Genomic DNA, 23,373 nt, shown 5'->3' with positions numbered 1-23,373 from the left:
GGGGCGCCTGGGTGGCTCAGTCGTTAAGCGCCTGCCTTTGTCTCAGGTCATGATCCCAGCGTCCTGGGATCGAACCCCGCATCGGGCTCTCTGCTCCGCAGGAAGCCTGCTTCTCCCTCTCCCACTCCCCCTGCTTGTGTTCCCTCTCTCGCTGTGTCTCTCTCTGTCAAATAAATAAATAAAATATTTTTTTAAAAAATAAAGTAGTTACCCAGGGATACTCTGTCACATCACTCTATTTTAATTTTCTGGAAACCCTTTCTCACTCACTCTTTCTTGTTTACTTGTCCATTTGTGCATTATCCATCTTCCTCACTACTTGTGAGTTCCAAGAGAGCAGGGATCTTGTTTATTTTGTTCACAGCTATAGCCCAGGGGCCTAAACCAGTGCCTGATACATAGGAAATGGTCACTAAATACAGTTTTTAGCTGACTAGATTCATGGATGAAGGAATGAATGAATAAATGGAGCACTGGACTCAAGCTTGGGTTGTAGCTCAGCTATGTCATTTGCTAGCTGTGAGATCTTAGGCAAGTTAATTGACCCTTTCAAGGGCATTTTGGATGATGCTTGCTAGGCTGATGCTGAGGGAGAACAGGTAAGTGAGGTTTTAACCTCCCAGCGTGCAGTGTGGCCTTAAAACCTCCTTCTCCTGGGTCCTAGACTCACTCTGCAGTACATATGGGTAAAAGCTTAACCATGCGGTAAGGTGGCCAATTGTTCTGCTTTGCCCAGGACTTTGGGTTTCTGGCACACGAGACTCTCAGTGCTAAAACTGACATGGTCCTGGGCAAAGTGGCGCAGTCTGTCACCTCCTGTGAGGCCTAGTAGAACACCTTCAGCTCCAGGCCGTGGAGCACCATGGAAGAAGCTCAGTGTCTATGGGGCAAGAGGGGTTGGTGAGGAGCTTCATGGGGTGTGGTGAGAAGAGGAAATGTCCTTGGACAGGTTGTGATCTGTTGAGTTTTATTATTGTTGTTATTGTTGTTCTACTTTTTAGTTTGGAAAAGTTTCAACTAGAGAAATCAACAAGAAGAGTACAAAGAAATTGCTTTATTATTCTCTCCCTTTGTTTCCTTTCTTCTGGACTATTTGAGAGCAGACTACATCTTTAGGCTTCTTAACCCTTTAATATTTCGGTGTGTATATCCTTAGAACAAGGAAAATTCTTATGTGAGCATAACACAAATTTAGGAAATTTAACACTGACACAATACTTTTGTTTAATCAACAGTCTATGTTCCAAACAAATCAATTGTCCCCAAAAGAAAACTTTCATTCCAGGATCCAGTCCACGATCACATACTGCATTTAGTTTTCATCTGCTTTAGTCTCCTGTTCTTAGTCTTTTGTGATACTGACATTTTTGTAGAGAACATGCCAATTACTTTATAGAATGTCCCTCAGGGGGGCACCTGGGTGGCTCACTTGGTTAAGCATCTGCCTTTGGCTCAGGTCATGATCCTAAGGTCCTGGGATGGAGCCCTGAGTTGGGTTCCCTCAGACTTCAATGGGAGGTCTGCTTCTCCCTTTCCCCCTGCCCTCCTTCCCACCCCCCTTCCTGCTCACACACTCTCTCAAATAAATAAAATCTTTTTTTAAAAAAATCAAGTTTGCAGGGGCGCCTGGGTGGTTCAGTCAGTTAAGCGTCTGCCTTTAACTCAGGTCATGATCCCAGGTGGGATCAGTCTCATGTTGCACTGGGCTCCCTGTTCAGCAGGGAGCCTGCTTCTCCCTTCCTCTCTGCCCCTGCCCTGCTCATGCTCTCTCTCTCTCAAATAAATGAATAATCTTTTTTTAAAAAATCAAGTTTGTTAACATATCATTCAAAAAAAAAAAAAGAATGTCCCTCGCAGCAGTGCGCCCTGCGGTCCTGCAGATCTGTCTCTTGCTTCAACAATGTTTGGACAGAACAGACCCAAGGACGCCCCCTCTACCAGCCAACGACCACCCTCCAACCTTATTTCCAGTCGCAAACTCCGGGGCCATCTTCTTGGCCACCCTCTGCCTCCGGGACCACCCAGCACCCAATTATGAGCTTAGCTCCTTAATACAGATCAACCACGAGCTCCCACGTTCGTCAGTAGTATGCCCCCGAGGTGGAGGCCGCCGTCAACCACCTGGTCAACGTGCATCTGCGGGCCTCGTACACCCACCCCTCTCTGGGCTTCTGTTTCCACCAGGACGACGTGGCTCTGGAAGGGGTGGGCCGTTTCTTCAGCGAGTCGGCCGAGGAGAAGCGCCAGGGCGCCGGGTGTCTCCCGAAGATGCAAAAGCAGCGTGGCAGCGGCACCCTCTTCCAGGACGTGCAGAAGCCGTCCCAAGATGAGTAGGGGGAAAGCCTGGACGCCATGGAAGCTGCCCCGGTTCTGGAGAAGAGCCCGAACCAGGCCCTTTCGGATCCGCCCGCCCTGGGTTCTGCCCGCGCAGGCTCCCACCCCTGTGGCCTCCGGGAGGACCACCTGCTGGATGAGGAGGGGCCGCTCATCAAGACGATGGCAACCACCTGAGCAGCCTCCGCAGGCTGGCCGGCTCCCCGGCTGGGCTGGGCGCGCATCTCTTCCAAAGGCTCGCCCTCAGGCACGACTGGAGCCTCTGAAGCCCAGCAGCCCTCGAGGGGTCCCTCTGGCATCACGCTGGTGCCAGGGCTTGGGCCTTGAGTCTCTCCCTGAAGCCTCTGGCAGCGTTTTAACCACCCTGGAGCCCTCTCCCAAGCCGTGGGCCAAATGGAAACAATAAAGCTTTTTGCAGGAAAAAAAATGTCCCTCAGTTGAGATCTTCCTTATTTTTAGAAGGAGAATAATAACATCCACCACACAGGATCAAATAAGATTCATTCCTAATCTTAATTTAAAGGATAAATAAGATAGAATTTGAGATAAAAAAACTAGAAAGGTCTATGCAAATATAAATCAATGTTTATATTCTTGATAATGATATTCAGTATCAGGACCCTTCAGGTTGAACTTGAGAAGCAAGTGACCTGAGACCTACTGAATCAAAAATTCGGAGGGTGGTTGAGAACCACTGTTATCATGGATTAAACGATGGGATGTATGAAAATAACTGGCATAATGCCAAGCGGTCACATCACAGAGTAACTGTACAGTAAGTATTAGCTCCCTCCTCTGCCTTCCCCACTGCCCACAACTCACCCAACACACAGAAGTGTGGATGCATGCACACACACACACACACACATGCACCAATCAACAATTGTTTGGATACTGTACATGAAAAAAAAAAAACCACTGCTCTTTCAAAATTACATACATTAAGAGCTGGAAGTATACCTATAAAACTTCACATGGTTGGGGGTGCCTGGCTGGCTCCGTCAGTAGAGTATGCAACTCTTGATCTTGAGGTCATGAGTTGGAGCCCCACATCGGGCATAGAGATTACTTTAAAAAAAAAAAATCCTTCATACATTCGAACACAATTAGTAATATCATGGTTCTCACATCCTGCCTTCTTGAAACTGGGAGAGAAGTTCATCAATAAATATTTATTAAATGTTTATCATATGTCCAACTCTGGTTGCTAGAGAGAATATTAGAAAAGTAGAAAAAATAGTTCCTGCCTTCAAAGGGCTTAATGGGGAAAAAAATGAAGGTAATGTTAAAAAACAAAATTCACTCAGGTGCCTGGGTGGCTCAGTTGGTTAAGGGTCTGACTCTTGATCTCAGCACAGGTCTTGACCTCAGGGTTGTGAGTTCAAGCCCCACATTGAGCTCCACGCTGGGTGTGGAGTCACCTTAAAAAAAAAGATAAAAACAAAGTTCACTGAGTAAATTTGAAGATAGAGTTGGCTTTAGTAAGCAATTCATGTATTAGGGAGCAACCCATCCAGCAAGTACAGGGGAGCTCCAAGCAGTTGCACAAAATGGAAGGTTTTTATAGAAAAGAGGGTGGGGCAAGGAGGTTTTGCTACTAATGAAAAGAAAGGACTGTTTCAGGGAAAGTGACGTTCCCTTAGGGGGAAAGGCTTGGGGGTCTTATCATGCAGATTACCTCATCTTCCCTTCGGGGGATGGAGAGGCCCCCCTGCGACAGACTGCCTTGTTGGTGCCGACCAGAAAATTATTGACCGACCAGTAAAGACTACATTTCTAGGGGACGTGGAAACTACAATTAGCTTAGGTATGAAGGCCCACTTTGGTGACATGGTCTAGCTTAAGCGACTCCACTTTGGGCCTGTGCTTTTGTTTTTGACAGTAATTAATACTGACGAACACCTACAGTGGGATAGAAACTGTCGTGGTGGGAAATTGTCTTGATGAACTGGGAGACTCCATGAACACTATCAGGTAAGCTATCCCAAAGGATAAGGAAAAAAAGTCTCACAGATCAAATTTCAGTGCTCAAATCACATAATTTGAGTTGACTTAGAAAATAGAGTGAGTAGTAAAGGGAAATAAATGGATTGGGTTAACACATTTGGGGTAGGGTACAGTGGAAAAAAAGGACCATAATACCTGAATCACGGGTTATGCAAAATGTATACGTCCTATATCTCTCTGTCATATCACCTACTGATGATGTGGTTATAAAGATCAGAGTTAAAAATTAACAAGTAGGGGCGCCTGGGTGGCTCAGTTGGTTAAGCGTCTGCCTTCGGCTCAGGTCATGATCCCAGGGTCCTGGGATCGAGCCCCGCAGTGGGCTCCCTGCTCAGCAGGAAGACTGCTTCTCCCTCTCCTACTCCCCCTGCTTATGTTCCCTCTCTCGCTGTGTCTCTCTTTGTCAAATAAGTAAAATCTTTAAAAAAAATTAACAAGGAGACTCATCAAACAGAAGTTACCTGGAGACAGTATAGTCTTGCTCTATCAATGAGAAACAGAGACAAGTATGACTGGCCACTGCTATAATTTGCCAATAATTTACTGTGTGTCTCAAACAGAGGACATGAGGGACCAGAACAGGAGTCACTAATGGGTGACTGGTTTAAGAAATCTACAATTTTCAGGGCACCTGGGTGACTCAGTCAATTAAGCATCTGACTTCAGCTCAGGACAATGATCTCCAGGGTCTTGGGATCGGGCCCCGTGTTGGGCTCCCCGCTCAGTGGGGAGTCTGCTTCTCCCTCTCCCTCTGCTGTTCCCCCTGCTTGTGCGCTCTCTCTCTCTCTCAAATAAATAAAATCTTTTTTATTTTATTTTTTTTTTAAGATTTTATTTATTTATTTGAGAGAGAGAGAATGAGAGACAGAAAGCAGGAGAGGGAGGAGGGTCAGAGGGAGAAGCAGACTCCCCACCGAGCAGGGAGCCCGATGCGGGACTCGATCCCGGGACTCCAGGACCATGACCCGAGCCGAAGGCAGTCGCTTAACCAACTGAGCCACCCAGGCGCCCCTAAATAAAATCTTTTTTAAAAAAGAAATCTACAATTCTCGAGAATATTTAGCCTGATGTGGTCCTTCTTGTGGATGTTCAACATATACGCTCTACTTACCTTATCAAATCTAGTATGTCTCACTCTATTAGCAATCTATTCCTTCTCTAATTATTTTACTTATTGCTTTTATTTCTCTTGTTCTCTATATAGTATAAGTAAATATTCTTAAATAATAAAGCAAGCATATATTTTAGGTACAATATAGGAGGTTTTCACATATCCTCTCATTTAATTCTTATATATTATATATAATGAGGTAAAAAAAAAAAAAAGACATATGTTGTAGGCACTGAATAATTTAAGAGTACAATGAAGGGGCACCTGGGTGGCTCAGTCAGTTAAGCATCTGCCTTTAGCTCAAGTCTTGATCTCAGAGTCCTGGGATCAAGCCCTGGGTCAGGCTCCCAACTCAGGAGAGAGTCTGCTTCTCCCTCTCCCTCTGCCCCTCGCTCTCTCTCTCTCTCTCAAATAAATAAATAAAATCTTTGAAAAAAAAAAAGAGTACAATGCAATTTAGACTTAGTCAATGGCTTGGTGATATGGAGGGCATCCTCTAGGGATCCTAGTAAGGAAAGCTGGGCTTATTCAGTAAAGGATTCATGGAAGAGTTGTTTCTCCATCAGGCCTTGAAGAAAGTGAGGAACTCTACTGGAAAGAGAGTCAGGGTACAGACATTAACAGAGGAGCAAGGAGAGGAAATCTGGGGAAACATCAGGAGAGATCAGTCACAGGAAAACAGATCCCACATTGGGCAGCAGAAAAAGATGCAATCAATCACTTAGGAGAAGGTTGACAGAAGGAGAAAGCCAAAATGCTCAAAAGGGAAAGTAGAACTTGCTTCAAAAATGTGAAGCATTGTTTGAAGACACACTCCTATCAGTAAAATAGTGGGGGTATGCCCTCTGTGGTAGATTGTATTGCTGCTCAAAATGTTTGCTGCTACTCCCTGTTTAGGACTACACATTCCCACCCTATTGGTGTCAGCCTTGGCCAATAGTCCTGCTTTGACTAATGAAAGTGATTGGAGGTGATGTGCCCCACTTCTGAAGAAAGGTTTAAGAATCACTGTGTGACTCCACCATATTTATCTTTCTAGCAATGCCCCAGATAGGGGATGCCCATTCAGCCTTGGTTCTGGAATGAAAATAACCTGGAGGCTACATCCAGCCCAATATGGACAAGAAGCACAAATAAGGAAAAATTTTTTGTAAGCCACTGAGATTTGCAAGTTTCTTGTTACTATATCTTAGCCACCTGATATAGCATCCAGTCAGCACTGTTTTGGAGGTTTTAGTCAATACAATAAGAGGGGGGAAAAAAGAGTATTTGGATTGATAAGGAAAACAATTTTTTTTTTGGTATGTGACTATAATTTCCTATGCAGAAAAATAGAGAGAATTTATGGATAGATTATTCAAATTAATAAGATGGGTTGGCAATCTGGAGCAGAAGAAAGACGCTGCTGTGTTGAGTGAGTGTTCTCTGAGGGTAGAAAAGGTTCAGTGTGGGGGGTAAAAATAGCCTGGGTAAATGAAGAGGCGAAAGGGGAAAGTGTATGTGATGGGGAAGTGAGAAAGACAGGATACATTACTAGGAAGGAAATGAAGAGGAAAGACATGGTGGAAAGAACAATTCAGGTGGGGGGAAAAAAGATGGATTGGCAAGATTTCTGAATACAAACACAAAATACAAAAACCAATAGATTTTTCTATACCCTGGAAAAAAAAGTAGTTAGAAAATATAATTTTTTAAATTGCCATTTAAACTTAACAGTACAAAAAGTCAAATAAAATAAAATTAGCAGTATAGATAAATGTTCCTAGGAATAAATCTAGCAAAAGATGAGTACTTCTTTATGGGAAAATTATAATACTGTATAGAAAGAAGACTTAAATAAGTGGAGAAATACAGCATATTCTTGGTTTGGAAGATTCAGTATTGTAAAGATGTCAGTTCTTCCCAGTTGAAACCATGCAATCAATGCTATTTTAATCAAAGGCTCAATGAGGTTAGTGCAGAATTTGACAAGCTGATTCTAAAATTATATAGAAGAAAATGGGACCAACAATAACCAAAGCACTCCTGAAGAAGAAAAATAAAGCGGGAAGACTTGCCCTATGAGACATCAAATCTTATTTAATGGCTATAATATTTAAAACAGGGTGCTATTGACAAAGGGATGTATACATTTCATCAAAGAGGAAATAAAAATGGCCATGGCATGAAAAGATGCTAAAATTACTAGTATCCAGGAAAATACAAATTAAAACCACAAGATACCATTTTACACACTCTAGATTGGCAAAATTGAAGTCAGATAATAAAAAGGGTTGACAAAAAATGTAAAACAACATGTACTTTCATCCACTGTTGATAGAAGCCCATCAGTTTTGGAAAAGTCCTGTTGAATATGCACGTATCTATGACCTGGTAATCCCACCTCTAGGTGTATAAGCTAGAGAACTTCTTGCACAGGGACCAAGGGATAGAGGAAGAATGCTTATAGCCGTCTTATTCCTAAGAGCAAAATGCTGAAAAGAGCAAAAGGCTGAAAACAACCTACTCTCCATCATAAGTCATGAGAGTATCAGACTGAGACATAGTCCTACCCAGGAATGCTCTGCAACGGTGGACATGAATGAACTACAGCCACATGCATCAGCATGAATAAGGCTCAGGGACACAAAGGTCATTGGAAAGGCCAGGTCACTGAAGAATGCATCCAGTACAAATCCAATTGTCTACCATTCTAATCAGGGAAAACCAAGGAGCATGTTATTAAGAGATACATTCATATGGGGTTAAGAAAAACCCTATGAAGCAAATGAGCTAATTGATAATATAAAATCCAGGCTACTGGTCACCCGGAGGGTCAGGAATAGGATCTGCTAAGGGAGCTTCTAGGGTGGTGATGTTCTATTTTTGAAACTGGGTGGTAGGTCCATGAATGTGCATTTTATTATTATTATTTAATTTGCATATATATTTTTTTACACCACCCTGGGTACAATTTATGTGTATGGTATATTTCATAACAATTTTTTTAATTAATGGGCTAAACCATATATCTTTTTTATACATAACTACTGTACTAAAATATAGAAATTATAAAACACATAAAAACCAATCTTTTTAAAGGATGGGGTAAAATAAAATAAATATTCTTTTAATGAATGGTACCAAAAAAATACTTCTAGTGAATTGTAGAAGTTTGGTTTCATATTCTGAATGCTTAGCTTTTAATGTCTTGCTAATCTTGATAGCTTCATGTTAGCTAATTTCTGAAAACTAGTATATACTTGGGGTGATGTATATTGTTAATGACAGTGGGTGCATATTAACTTTTTCAAATAATCTTCTTTAATAATTCAAATTTTTGCTTAACTACTTGTTAGATTTCATAAAAGTGTCACTATTTTTACTTCAAATATGGCTGATGAAGACCTAGTTCTAAGTGGAAAAGGAGTGTCAGCTCCTTAATTTATTTGTATTAGTCTTGGTATTTTCATCCATCTGAGTATTCTTTGTAAGAATTTTTTGAGGCCCTTATCAGTGTCTCAAGAATTCATTTAAACTTCTTAATATAATCTGGAAATCCTCTCAACTAGGCCTACAAAAACTGTAATTGTTTCTACTAACGACTGCTATATAACTATGCCAAAGTGTAGGAGCTTAAAACAATAATTTAGTATTATTAAATATTAAAATTTTGTGAGTCAGGAATTTGGACAAGGCATTGTGGGAATAGCTCATCACTGCTCCATGATGTTTGGGACCTCATCTAGGATAAGTTGCCTGGAAGACAGAACACCAAGTCCACCAGGCATCTCTCCACATAGCCTCTCCATTTGGGTAGCTTGAGCTTCCTCACAGCATGGTTGCCCCAAGGTTCTAAAAGTACAATGCAGAAGCTCCTAATCTTTTCATAGGCTAGCCCTGTAACTGACATAGCGACACTTCTGTCATACATTATTGGTCAAGCAAGTCACTAAGGCCAGCTTGGATTCAAGTGGGAGTGTAATCAGATTACATCTTTCAGAAGCAGAAAAGAATTTGCCACCATATTTAATCTTCCATGGAAACACAGCACCAAAAGGGAGCCACTGTAAACCCTTCTCACTGGAGAACTGCAAATCTCCCAGAAGTGGGACATAAAGGTCTCATACACTAACCCACTGAAGAAACTAGTGTCAGGTATTAAATATTAGCAAAGCGTGTTTGCTTTCTTTCTTGATAAAAATAAATACAATTAGAAATTCCTGCCTCCTTGCGGGGGGGGGGGGGTACCCCTAAGTATAGACAGGCATTAGGGATGCTTGAAAGAATCAAGGATCACATTGAACTGAGAGATGTGAATTGGTGATTTGCTGCGGGTCCACAATCCATGCAGCTGGGCTGCAGAAACTTGAACATTGGAAGTAAATGCTCTCAATTGGCTTCCAAATGGCAGCCTCTTGTTTTCATCACACAGTGGCCTGGCTTAGAGTGCTGGACTGACTGCTAGGTGCAGCTTTAGCAGTCCTGCTGCCCACTCTGACAGGTGGATGGGTTCCTTTCAGGGAGCTGGAGGCCCTACAGCTGCTAATAGTAATTATACTTGTCAGCAATGCATTCCCCTCAGGAAACTCCTGCTGCTTCATTAGGGCTAATTGCCAATAGGCAGTGCAGTTTCCTAGAAGAGGAGGGGACATAAACGCACAGGGAGTTGACAGACCAGCTGTGTGAGCTCAGAGAAGCCAGATGTGGCCATGTGCCATTACAGTGTAGCTGAGGGCTGCTGAATTCATTCAACCCAGTCCCAGGAACAGAATAAAAGAAAGAATTTGGTGAGGTAGGCTAAACTCATCTCCATCTTTATTGTGCTACGAGCTTTTGTGAAAAACATGAACACACCTTGCTGGACTTCTGACTTTAAAAAAAAAAAAAACACCTCTGAAAATACATTTCTTACCTTATATAGGACATAGGGACTGAAGGCTTCTCCTATAACTAGTTTCATTCATTTGTCCATTCAGTAAATATTTATTTCCTACTACATGAAAAGAACTATGCCTGCACTCAGGGCACAAGATGAGGTGCTCTCTGTCTGATGGGAGCCAGATCACATATAGAGTCTTCTAAGTTAAAGTAAGGACTATAGCTTTCCATTAAGGTGAAGTGAAACGCCACTGAAACAGAGAAGTGCCATAATCTTACATTCCAAAGTATCGGTCTATTTACTACATTGACAATGACTACAAGAGAGCAAAGGTAGAAGGTAGAACACCCATAGGGAGGCAAGTGCGATAAGTCAGGTGAGAGATGATGGAGGCTCAGAGCAGAGTGGTCATGGGGAGGTTACGAGAAGTGAGAGGATTATGGATATATGTAGATGGTGGAACCAATGGAATTTCCTGATGGATTGAATGTAGAGTGCAAAAGAGAAGAATACAGATGGCTCCAAAGTTTGGGGGCTACATACCTCCCCAAAGGATGGAGTTGCCATCAACCAAGATGAAAAAAGCCAAGAGAAGTAGAGTGGGAGGAAACCAGGAGTTCCATTTGGAGTGGTGATTCTGAGACATCTATTTGACATCCAAATGGAGATGTCAAATAAGCAGTTGGCTGTGTGTGTCTCCAGTTGAATAGAGAGGTCTGGACTGCAGGTAAACTGAGGGTCATTGATATATGGACAGTATTTAAAGTGTTTATTTTTTTAAGATTTTATGTTTTATTTATTTATTCGAGAGAGAGAGAGAGAGACAGATTGAGAGACTGAGTACGAGGAAGAGCAGAGGGAGAGGGAGAAGCAGGCTCTCCACTAAGCAGGGAGCCCCATGCAGGGCTCGATCCCAGGACCCTGGGATCATGACCTGAGCCGAAGGCAGCTGCTTAACCGACTGAGCCACCCAGGAGCCCTTAAAGTGTTTAAATGCCAAATGAGTTCACCAAGAAGTGGGTGTAGCTAGAGGAGAGGAAATGACTGAAAAATGGAGCTCTGCAGTGCTCCACTACTGAGACAGCAGGAAAAGGAGGGCCTGGCAAAGACACAAAGATACAGAGAAGAGACAACCAGGGAGGGAGGAGGAAACCCAAGAGTACAGGGTCTCAGAAGCCACATGAAATAAGTGCAATTAATGGATGAGGGATACTAGACTCGGCCTCATAAGGCTCACAGCTTGGGTAACATGAAAACTAAGAGCTGACCACTGGATTGGTGGACAGGGAACTCCCGGCATTTAAAATGAAATTTTTAGCAATTCTGTCTGTCTCAATCTTTAATATCAGTAAAAATTTTTGCAAAGTTGACTTGGAAGGGAGTATGTCTTCCCCATACAGAGCAACCTAGGTCTGTTTTTTAGGATTTTTAAATTGATAAATAATAAAAGTAGAAAGAAAGCCTCCCTTAATTAGGGTGGGAGTTAACATATTCATTATTCTAATATGAATATTCTAATTCAACATCTTAGTTGAATAAGCAGCATGGCCCACTTGTCTAGCTTCAGATATAAATTTGATCATATATCCTTATAGGAGTTCAATTTCCTCCTGTAGCCTCTACCTCTTCATATTTATACACAGTCTCTCCGATGGACTCTGAAAAACAAACAGGGTTCTAGAGGGGAGGGAGGTGGGAGGATGGGTTAGCCTGGTGCTGGGTATTGAGGAGGGCACATTCTGCATGGAGCACTGGTTGTTATGCACAAACAATGAATCATGGAACACTTCATCTAAAACTAATGATGTAATGTATGGGGATTAACATAAGAATAAAAAATAAATAAATAAATAAATAAATAAATAAATATACACAGTCTCTCTTGGCATCTCCCCAACACTTTCAGTTTGTCTCAGAACACTCGAGACCTTCTTAATCCAAAGTTGAAATTCTGCTTCCAGGTGAAATGTACAGTGTAGTGGCTGAGAGCCTGGATTCTCAAACTATACTGCCCGAGTCCAAATCCCAGCTCTATGGGTGTATTAGTCAGCTATCTCCAGGTTATGCTGCCTAACAAACAAATGTTAATTCCAGCAATGAATGTAATATTTCTCCTTCATTTGACATGTAGGTAGCCATAGGTAAGCTGCCTTGAGTATGCTCCTGACTCTGGGGCATGGTAGCATCTGTACCATATGTCTTCTTGACTGAAGGAGGAGGAATCTTGAATTGAGAAATGCATGTTCTCGTGGAACACAACAGAGACTAAGCCAGACTCTGCAAACACTCTTAAAGCTTCTGCTTCAATGTCACGTCCATTCACATTTTTTTGACTAAATAAAGTAAGTCACATGGTATGGTTTCTATCATCAATTCCTTCCTTTTCTGTGTGTATGTGCTGCTCTGTCCATCAAAAAGTGGGGCCTATTTCCAATCCTCTTGAATCTGGACTGGCCTTGTGAACTTGCCTTGACCAACAGAATGTGGCAGGCAGTGTCACTTTACGATTTTTAAGCCCAGCTCTTAAGAAGGTGGGCAGCTTCCACCTCCTGTGTCTTAGGACCAGCTGGCATGCTGAAAGGCAACCCAGACTGGATGACAGAATGAACAGAATCCATGTGAGGGGAAGTCCTGAAGGATGAGAGGCCATCCTGGACATTGCAGCCTCAGCTGCAAATTGCCACAGTTGCAAAAAGCCACAGTTGATGTGGGTGCATGAAGAGACCCTAAGGAAGACCAGCAGAAGAAACTCCAGTTGAGCTCCAGCAAAACCACAGATTCATGAGACACAATGAAGTAGTGTTTTTAGCCACTCACTTTTGAGGTAGTTAGTTGTGCAAGAACAGGTAAGTGAAGTGCATTGGTCAAGTCCCAAACCAACAGAGCAGGGAGGAGGTGTGTGGAGAGGAAAGTAAATATTTTTGAATAATAGTACAATTTAGCACAGTCCTTCAGTAGCATTATGAACTCCTTCAGCACACTCTGTCTCAGCTGCTCCTCTGTAGATGGGAGTAATTTTTTCTTAAGTAGGCTCCATGCCCAGCTTGGAGCCCAACGCAGGGCTCAAAGTCACAACCCTGAGATGGAGACCTGAGCTGACATTAATAGTTGGATGCCTAACAGAGCCACCCAGGCACCCCATAAATGGGAGTAATTTTTAATTGAAACCCTCCCATTAGATTGTTGTGTTAAGGTAAAAGGGTTAAATAAATAAAGGCATGTGATGCATTCCGATTTGGCACAAAGAGTTAGCTATGTTTTGTTCGATCCCTGAGAGGCCTCTGTTTCTTGCCTTGGTGGTCCCCGTAAGGTGTCATTGGGAAGCTGGGACCCTTACCCCAGTCCAGATCTCTGCAGGCCACAGCTATACCTCATGGAAGGACAATGCCACTCTAGTTAGCTATTTAACTCTAACCACGTTTACCTTCACAGGCTCACTTACCACCCCTAAAGCCCCTTTTGTAAGGAGAGCTGTCCAGCCTGGACCACACACACTGTGTCAGAGACAACCTCGCATGCACCCAGATGTAGGGCCTGGTACTGGACCCCAATCACCCACCAAGACTTCTTCTCCATGATGAGTCCCTTTGGGGACTTCCATGTCCCTCCCCACTGACAAATACCCACTGGGACTATTTCAATCATGAAAGAAGTGAGACAGAGGTCACAGTCTCTTCTCTCCCAGGAGATTCTTTGGTCCCTGAGGACATTTACCCAACTCCTGCCCAGAAGCAGCTCTGTGTTGTACTGAGCACTGGAAGACAGAGTTTTGGCTAGGACCTAAAGGGATAATAGTAATTACTACTGGAAAGAGAAATTTCTACTGTTTTGTTTCTCTTTTTTCTGCCTCTTTCTTTCTCTTTCTTCTTACCTCAGAAAGTTTTGTGTAGCTTTTTATTTTTTTTTACTATAGAAATGTATTATTTATAAGTAGAAAACAATAAATCAAAGGAGAAAAGAGTGTGAAAAATTTTGAAAAAAAATTCCCCCAGTGGTATCTCAATATTTAAATATGCAACTCTATTTAAATTATGCAAACTTAAGGTTGCTTATCAAATTCCCTGTAATTCATGACATGCTGAATTGACATTGGAGTCTTGACCTGCTGAAACAGAAGAAAATCCAGTATTTTTTACCAAATACTTCTTAGAATCTCTAGGGATGCTTATCAGCATCTTTGAATCTATCCTGATAGTCCCTATGTTTTATGCGCAGAACAAATCTTCCCTTCTAATGCTTAGGCCCTGGGCAGAAGAGAGCCACCCTGTATAAGAAACGCCTGGTTCCCTTCCTCTGTGAAGACTTATCCTTAATTAACGTAGGGTTTTTATTATCCAAGTGATATGTGGTGAAGCCAGCAGATGTTACCATTGAAAAGATAGTTTGTTCTTCACAGATCCCAAGAAGAAGGGGCACACCACACCATTCAGGGCCACACAGAGAACAGGATTAATCAGGAGGCAGAGGGAACAAAGGGAAAATGTGCATAGAAGACTTTACTGTGGTTTTCACTGCAAGGAAAACACAAGGCAGGGTAAGCAGGTTTAGGGTTGGCTCTTTGGAATAATCTCTGCAGGCTGGTGGGGGCGGTGGGGGCTGTCCTGAGCTGTCTGATACTTGGCCCTGGGGTGGGATAAGGACCTAGGAATATTGGCCTGGAATGTAAGAGCCAAATGGAGGAGGCAGAGGTGGTGTGGGGTCTGGATTTGTTAATTTGCATACGAAAGGCATACTCCAGGTTGAACTGTTTTTCTCTAGGAATTAGCTAACCCTGCGAGGAACAATCCCTTTCTGGTCAGCTGTCCTCAAGCCCCAAATACCCAAGCATCAGGAAAAGAGAAAACAGGGGCGCCTGGGTGGCTCAGTCGTTAAGTGGCTGCATTCGGCTCAGGTCATGATCCCAGGGTCCTGCTCTGCAGGAAGCCTGCTTCTCCCTCTCCCACTCCCCCTGCTTGTGTTCCCTCTCTCGCTGTGTCTCTCTCTGTCAAATAAATAAATAAAATCTTAAAAAAAAAAAGAATAGAGAAAATATCACTAATATGTGAGCCTTGATTGGGGACCATCCTGATGCATCATCAGACAAGTTTCTTTGTCCCTGAACCTCAATGAGGGGAGGAGGGTGCAGGGGGCACTGCCCAATTCTGTCCCCCAAAAGTACAGGCCCTCAAGGCTCTCAAGTCAGAGTGCCCCATTCCATACAGTCCTTGTTGTGTTTTGTTTTAAAGAAATCTATTTCTTTTTCAGAATTAAAAACTGCACTTACACTATTAGGGCATTTCTCAGCAGCTTGCTGAAAGTTCTTGTCCCTTCTTCTTTTTCCTCCACCAGACCCTGATTTCCATGAGGCAAGAACAGTGACTTCCTGTTCACTCTTGCATCCAGTACGCACACCGTACTAATTAATACTTAAATATTTGTTAAATCATCTAACGAATGAATGAATTCGGGAAATAGGACATCTAGCGAAAATAGTACCTGAGTGCAGGTGTCTCATTCTCTCTCCATTGTTTATGATCCTTGGAATTTTACCAACCAAATTTAAAAGAGGAGAAAAACTGTTGCTAAAAATAGTGCCAATTCCCTTCCCTGGGCCAAGGTCAATTTTTTTTTAATTTTTTTTTTAAGATTTTATTTATTTATTTGAGACAGAGAGAATGAGAGACAGAGAGCATGAGAGGGAGGAGGGTCAGAGGGAGAAGCAGACTCCCTGCCGAGCAGGGAGCCCGATGCGGGACTCGATCCCGGGACTCCAGGATCATGACCTGAGCCGAAGGCAGTCGCTTAACCAACTGAGCCACCCAGGCACCCGGTCAGTTTTTTTTTTTAACAGCTTTGCTGATAGATGCCTTACATACTATAAAGTTCACTGATTTAAAGTGCACTAACTCAGTGGTTAGTATATTCACCCTTGTGTACCAGTCACCATAACCATCTCTGGAGGTCCTCAGAAGTACTCGGTAAAAGAACTTCAACTTTCTTTCAATTCAGAGGTAGGGACTCCAACATCAACTTAGCATGTTGTGAATTACAGGGAATTTCATAGGCAACCTTCAGTTTGCATAATTAAATAGTGTTGTGTGTTTAAATACTGAGATACCACTGGGGAAATTTTTTTTAGAAGACCTCACATTTTGGGATGCCTGGGAGGCTCAGTCAGGTGAGCCTCCAACTCTTGATTTTGGCTCAGGTCATGATCTCAGGGGAAGGGGTGGTGGGAGGGAACTCTGTGTCAGACTCTACGCTCCGTGTGGAGTCGGCTTGGGATTTCCGCCCTTTCTCTCCCTCTCTCTCCCTCTCCTCTCCTCTCCTCTCTCTCTCTCTTTCAAATAGGTAAATAAAATCTTTAAAAAAACACACAAACCTTTAAAAAAAGACCTCACATTTTTCTCCTTTGATTTGTTTTCTAGATATAAATAATACATTCTTATAGTATGACTTAAAAACCTACACAAAATATTCTGAGAGAGGGAGAAAGAAAAAGAGAAAGAGGAGGAGGAGAAAGCCAGGTAAAAGTTTCCCTATCAGATGCTAACTACTGTTACCCCTTTAGGTCCTGGCCAAAACTCTGTCTCCCAGTACTCAGTGCAACACAGAGCCAATTCTGGGCAGGAGTTGGGTAAATGTCCTCAGGGACCAAAGAATCTCCTGGGAGAGAAGAGACTGTGACCTCTGTCTCACTTCTTTCATGATTTGAAATAGTCCCAGTGGAGGTTTGTCAGCGAAAGAGAATGCATTTTAGGGAAAATAGAGGTGAATGGAGGTGCATTCAAGGTGGGTTAATGAGAGAAATCTACAACAGGAGAAGTAAATGAGGGATGAGTATATATATACACACACAAATATATATGTATATATATTATATATTTCCCATAAATATTGAGGGAAAGCTTGGGGAAGAAACAGGTTTAAAAAGGCCATGTATGGCGGTACCTGGCTGGCTCAGTCAGTAGAGCATGCAACTCTTGATCTCTGGGTCGTGAGTTGGAGTCCTATGTTGGGCATTACTTAAAAATTAAAATAAAATCTTTTTTTTTTTTTTTAAAGGCAATGTATGGGGCGCCTGGGTGGCTCAGTCGTTAAGCGTCTGCCTTCGGCTCAGGTCATGATCCCAGGGTCCTGGGATGGAGTCCTGAGTCGAGCTCCCTGCTCAGTGGGAAGCCTGCTTCTCCCTCTCCCACTCCCCATGCTTGTGTTCCCTCTCTCGCTGGGTTTCTCTCTGTCAAATAAATAAATAAAATTTTAAAAAATTGCCAGAGGCTGGGGAGTGAAGGAAGCAGGGGCAAGTGGGGGTGGGGAGTCACTACCAGTGGGCACGAGGTTTTCTTTAGAGGTGATGAAAATGTTCTGCAATTCGATTATGGTGTTTCCATGGGAAATATATATATCATATATAATTATATATATATGCACCTCTCCCTTACTTCTTCTCCTGTCCTAGATTTCTCTTACTAACCTTCCTCTAATGCATCTTCCTTCCCCTCTATTTTTCCGAAAACACACTCATAGAAAATGTTTAAATGAAAGCAGAGGGGAAGGAGGAAGGAATAAGGAAACAGGGAAATACTGGAGCAGGAACCACAGCAATTTCTCTCCTGCACACTGTGGACCTTTCTCACTCTGGGTCCCTCAGACAGCAGCACTTGAGACAGGGAGGCAGGTCATTTATTTGGGAGTGGAGGAGTGATAGTAAAGGGAGAGTGACGTAGGGAAGGAGAACGAGCCATAGTAAGGGTGCTTTATGCAGCTTACAGGACCTCGGTTCCACCAAGCCCACTGAACAGCCTATAGAAGACCTTCCAGAACTGTCCACCTGACAGACTGGAGTATTCATTTGCAGGCTCTTGTTCCCCATTGCTCAATAGTGGCCCCAGGGATGTGCACTCGCTGGCCGTGATTTAGGGGGGGACTCAACGTGTCCCTGGCATTGAGGAAGGCCTGGGGCAGAAGGGAAAGAGTAACAGGAGGTGAGCCAGTGCTGTCCCCCATAGCTGCCCCCGAAATAGGGAGCATAACTGGGACCATGGAGCCATACACTATATGCCCTGTCTCACATACTAGGGAATTCTTTAAAAATTATTTTTTAAGATTTTATTTATTTATTTGGGAGGGGGAGGAGCAGAGGGAGAGGATCTCCAGCAGACCCTGTGCTCAGCACAGGGCCCAACTCGGGGCTCCCATCCCATGACCCTGGGATCACGATCTGAGCTGAAACCAAGAGTCAGCCGCTCAACCAACTGAACCACCCAGGCACCCCCAAAATTATTTCTGCTGAAATATAATTTCTATGCAATAAAAGGCACAGATCATAATAAGACACAATGGTGAATTTTGACAAATGTCTCTGCCCATGAAAACACCCCCTCATTTGAAATATGGAACATTTCCATTATCCCAGAAAGTCCCTTGTGCCCCTTGAAACCAATCCTGGCCCACGACCACTCCCCCAGTCCCCACCCCAGTCAACCACTGTTCTGATTTCTATCACCACAGATTAGGTTAAACTGTTTAAGAACTGCATATAAATTGAATCATACAGTATGTTTCTTGATTCTGGTTTCTTTTGCTCAATAACGCATTCTTGAGACTCAGTCATAATGTTGCATGATCAGTAGCTTGTTCCTTTCCCTTGCTGAGTTTTCCATTATGTGAATACACCACAATCTGTTTATTCATTCTTCCACTGATGGAAATTTGGATCACTGCCAGGTTTTGGCTATTATGAGGAAGCCTTATAAACATTCTTATACAACCTTTTGTGGCGATTTTTGTAAATGTCTTATCTTTTTAAAATTCTTTTTTTTTTTTTAAAGATTTTATTTATTTATTTGAGAGAGAGAGAATGAGAGAGAGCAAGCACATGAGAGGGGGGAGGGTCAGAGGGAGAAGCAGACTCCCCGCCGAGCAGGGAGCCCAATGCGGGACTCGATCCAGGGACTCCAGGATCATGACCTGAGCCGAAGGCAGTTGCTTAACCAACTGAGCCACCCAGGCGCCCTAAAATTCTTTTTTGAATGTGTAGAACTGTCTTGTTATGTTGGTTACTCTCTTTGCTTCATAAATTTTAGTGGAAGGTGGAGGAGCCAGAAAGAGGCAAAGGAGAAGGTCAGGCTCTGCTCTATCTCCCAGAAGGGCCACCACACCCCCTGGCCAATCAGGACATTTGTTATAAGGAATGTATTTAATACATGCATTTAATGCTGTTGTAGGAGAAGTAGTCAATGCTTTTTAAAAAAAATATGCCCTTGATTGGGGCACCTGGGTGGCTCAGTATTTGAGTGTCTGCCTTCAGCTCAGGTCATGATCCCAGGGTCCTGGGATCGAGCCCCACATCGGGCTCCCTGCTCGGCAGGAAGCCTGCTTCTCCCTCTCCCACTCCCCCTGCTTGTGCTCCTGCTCTCGCTATCTCTCTCTCTCTGTCAAATAAATAAAATCTTTAAAAAATATATGCACTTGATTATCAAAAAATATGAGCAACAGACATCCCTAACTCCTGCTATACCCTTAACATACGGTCCAGGTACGCAGGGCTTTCAGTTTCTATTTTCTTCATTTCTGTACAATTTGAATTTCCTATGAGTATGCCTTATTTTATCATCAGAAAAACAATAAAGATTCTTTAAGTCTGCTCAATGTGGGTGAGCCTCTAAGAGCATGCTTCCTCTCCCTCAAAATCACCATTATGATGAAATTTAATGATATCAAACACTATATATATACACATATACATGTATTATGTATATATATATAATATATATGTATGAGTATAGAGGAAAATATTATACATATAACAGAGAAAAATCTTGTGAACAGCCTGGAGCTGAGAAGAAGGTATCAAATTATGGCCCCATTACCCTATCCCACAAGAAATAGCTAAAATATACCTAAATAAGATTAGCATAAAAAAGAAAGTACAAACGGAGAAGATTTTTAAATCTATGAATCAAAATACTGTTTTATTCAAAAGATGAGATCAGAGAATCAGAAATACAGACCATTCGAGATCCGAGGGGCTTCTCAGCAGACATTTTGTTCCTGGGTGTTCTCTTAACACCAGCCCTGGGGTGGTCCAGAGGGTCTTTCTTTCCCCTCCAGGGCCAAGCTCTTCTTACACTGACCTAAGATTGTTCCTCCCTGTCAGGTCCCCACCGTGGCACCTCCTGGCCTGGCTGCCTCGGTTAAAACCCTCTTTCCTCTGCCCCACACACTGACTTCTCCTGAGCGCCACGTTTATGACTTATTAACCCCCTGGGAGACAGATAAAGACACTTCTTCCCTCGGCAGGAAACACATACATTTCAGCAGTAGCCTTCCAGCAGCGTCTCCCCTGCCTCAGTGGTCTAACCTCAAATGCTAGCTTGAGGGGTGGGGGTTCCAGGCCCTCCGGGAAGAGGGTGTTTACAGCAGCGCTATTTAGGGGCCAGGCAGAGCTTCCAACAACAGCATGCAGACGACCACCTCCTCTGCTTATGGCATTTCCTGCCTCTACTATTTACCCTCAAGGATGGAGACTCTAAAGCAGAAAATCATGAATAGCGATTTTTTTCGCCGCCCCTGGCACACAACTGAGAGTTGACTCCGTTCTTGCTAAGGAGCCAGGATATGTCATGCTTGGAAAGCTAGTGCAGCAGTGGGGTGATCTCATTAAAATCATAAAATAAACTAAAGCAATCAACACTGCATCTTTGGAAGCCTGGAAGAAGGCGGGAGCTCAGAAATTGCTGGTAGGCTAAAAAGATCCTTTTTCACATGGGGGAGAAAAGATTCCAGCCCCTATTCTTACGCTTGGGCATCTGCCTAATCACATACCTTGCTTCCCTGGCACGGATACGCACAAGATAATCAGTCTTGATACATTAAGAAGTCAGCATCGCCCAGCAATTTTCATCTTTGGTATATACCCAACAGAAAAACTTAGGCATTTTCATGATGAGACATGTGCAAGAATTTTCAGAGCAGTGCTCGTCATAATTGCCTCAAACGGGAAACCACAGAACAATTGTCAAGAGTAGAAAGGATAAATAATACAGCAATGGAGAACTAATGATCTTCAGCTTTGCACATAATACAGTTGGAGCTCACAGGCACAACTCCGAGGAATGGAAGCCAGACATGAGAGTACGTACTGTAGGCTGCCATGTGCGTAAAGCATGCAAATGCTACTTTAATGCGCTGTTAGGACTCAAGCGAGTGGTTACCCACGGAGGCACGTGGTGGCCATGCAGGAGGCAGGAGGGAGCTTCTGAGGTGCCGGACACAGTCTGGTTTCTCGTGCCGGGTGCTGGGTTCACGGGTGTAATCAGCTCGGAAATCTCACTGAGCTGTACACTCAGGTGCCCTTTTGCATGTCTATGATCATTTAATAAAAATTAATTTGACAAGCACAAGGCTTCGGTTGGGCAAGATGACTAAGCGGTAGGGCTCCACTGTGCAACATCATCCCAATTGTCAACGACAATGTAGCCCGTGCTTAAACATTCGTTAAGAGGGGAGATCTTACATTAAGTGTCCTCACCACAAGAGAAATTTTTAAAATGTCGTTTACTCAATAGAAAAAGTCCTCAGCGTCAGACTGTGACAGAGGCCTAATGACTGTAAATTACAGTGCAGGAAATCTAGAGTAGCCGCAAATGGTTAAGTGGTAGAAGGCTGTGTTCTGTGGCTAATAGCTATTGAGGAAAGACCTTGGAAAAGTAGAGGAGAGGAAGTGAGAAGTGTGTCGAGTCCCTTCCTGGAAAAAAAAAAAACAAAACAGAAATATCCCAATGCCAAAAGGTCTCACTTCAGCAGAGTTCACTAGCAAATAGAAGGTCACGTCTCAGTGCAAGAGGGAACCAACCCATGGAATCTCTTCCCTCCACTGCAAGTCATAAACAGTATCATTACGTTCTTATGCTGAGAAGGACAATTTAAAAGCAATTGCTTTCTCTTTCCTGTTGATAACTGGCTCCAAATCCTCAGAGTGGAACAGGACAATGTGTCCAAGGGCTGCCGCTAGGATCCCCGAACCCAAAAGGAACTGCCCAGAGCAATGACAAAGGTTGATGAGCATGGTGGCTGGAAAGGAGTCTGGTGCTGCCTCCAACTGAGAGCACTGGACCAAGGCCTAAAGAAAGGCAAGAGGAGGGCAGCAACAGAGTTGGGGAGTGAGACGGGGACTTTGGGGAAAGATGACTAGGAAGGCAGCAACTTCCCCAATTCTCCCGTGAGGCAGGCCCTGATGCCGACTCCTTGGGGCCATGTCCACTGCCCAGCACCCAGGCCCTCAACATTCCAGGCCAGACATGCAGAGAGGAAGGTCCTCAAGTGCTAGAGGTAGAGGAGACAGGGATAAGCATTCTGAGAGCCATAAATGCCTAAGACAATGGCACATCGTTTCATACACGTACGAGAGAAAAATCTCTGATGAAATTGTGACAAGGATAATGAGACTATATTGAGTTAATTTTTCCTCCAAAGGACAAAGAACTCCTTTGGGATAAGCTGGGTACCTCTGTAACCCACCGATCTTACTACTCCTTCAGGTCCCTTTCCCCTGAAGCATTGTGTCTCACACTTTCGGGCTCTACAAATACCCTAGAGATCTTGTTAAAATGCAGATTTTGCTCTGTGGCTCTGGACTGGGGGCCTGAGATTCTGCATTTCTAACCAACTCCCAAATGATGCTAATGCCGCTGGTCTGAGGACCACAGTTTGAGTGGCAAGGTCCTAAAACAGAGTGTGTGTGTGTGTGTGTGTGTGTGCAATCATAGAAGTCTGACAGAATCCTCTTACTGATCATTTCAAATTTTATTTGCATATACCCTAATTGTCTCTGGAAGATACAAAGGCACTATCAACAGGGATGGTCGGGGTGGGGGGGCGGACACCGGCTGACATAGGGCAGAGGTGGGAGAAACACCATTTCCTGCATACAACTTGTACTTTGTGATTCATGAGCCATGTGAAGATATCCCCATCCTAGAACTTAAATAAATAAATTGACAACAGGGAGAAAAAAACCTGAGAATTCATTTATGATATCTGGTTTGGTCCTAGGGAATAAAGCCGGCACCAGTAACAT

At 43.4% G+C, this 23,373-nt stretch overlaps 1 pseudogene; it reads left to right on the top strand.

The window, feature by feature from the left end:
* The first annotated feature begins 567 nt into the window (after positions 1 to 567).
* Positions 568 to 2,600, top strand: LOC135361993 (ferritin light chain-like; annotated as a pseudogene).
* The last annotated feature ends 20,773 nt before the right edge of the window (positions 2,601 to 23,373 follow it).

Source organism: Mirounga angustirostris, unplaced genomic scaffold (assembly GCF_029215605.1).
Source record: "Mirounga angustirostris isolate CCGP_5_RB_7025 unplaced genomic scaffold, mMirAng1.0.hap1 SCAF_11, whole genome shotgun sequence".
NCBI lineage: Eukaryota > Metazoa > Chordata > Mammalia > Carnivora > Phocidae > Mirounga > Mirounga angustirostris.
Note: the sequence above shows the minus strand (reverse complement) of the source record. Positions and strands in the feature narration are given on the sequence as shown.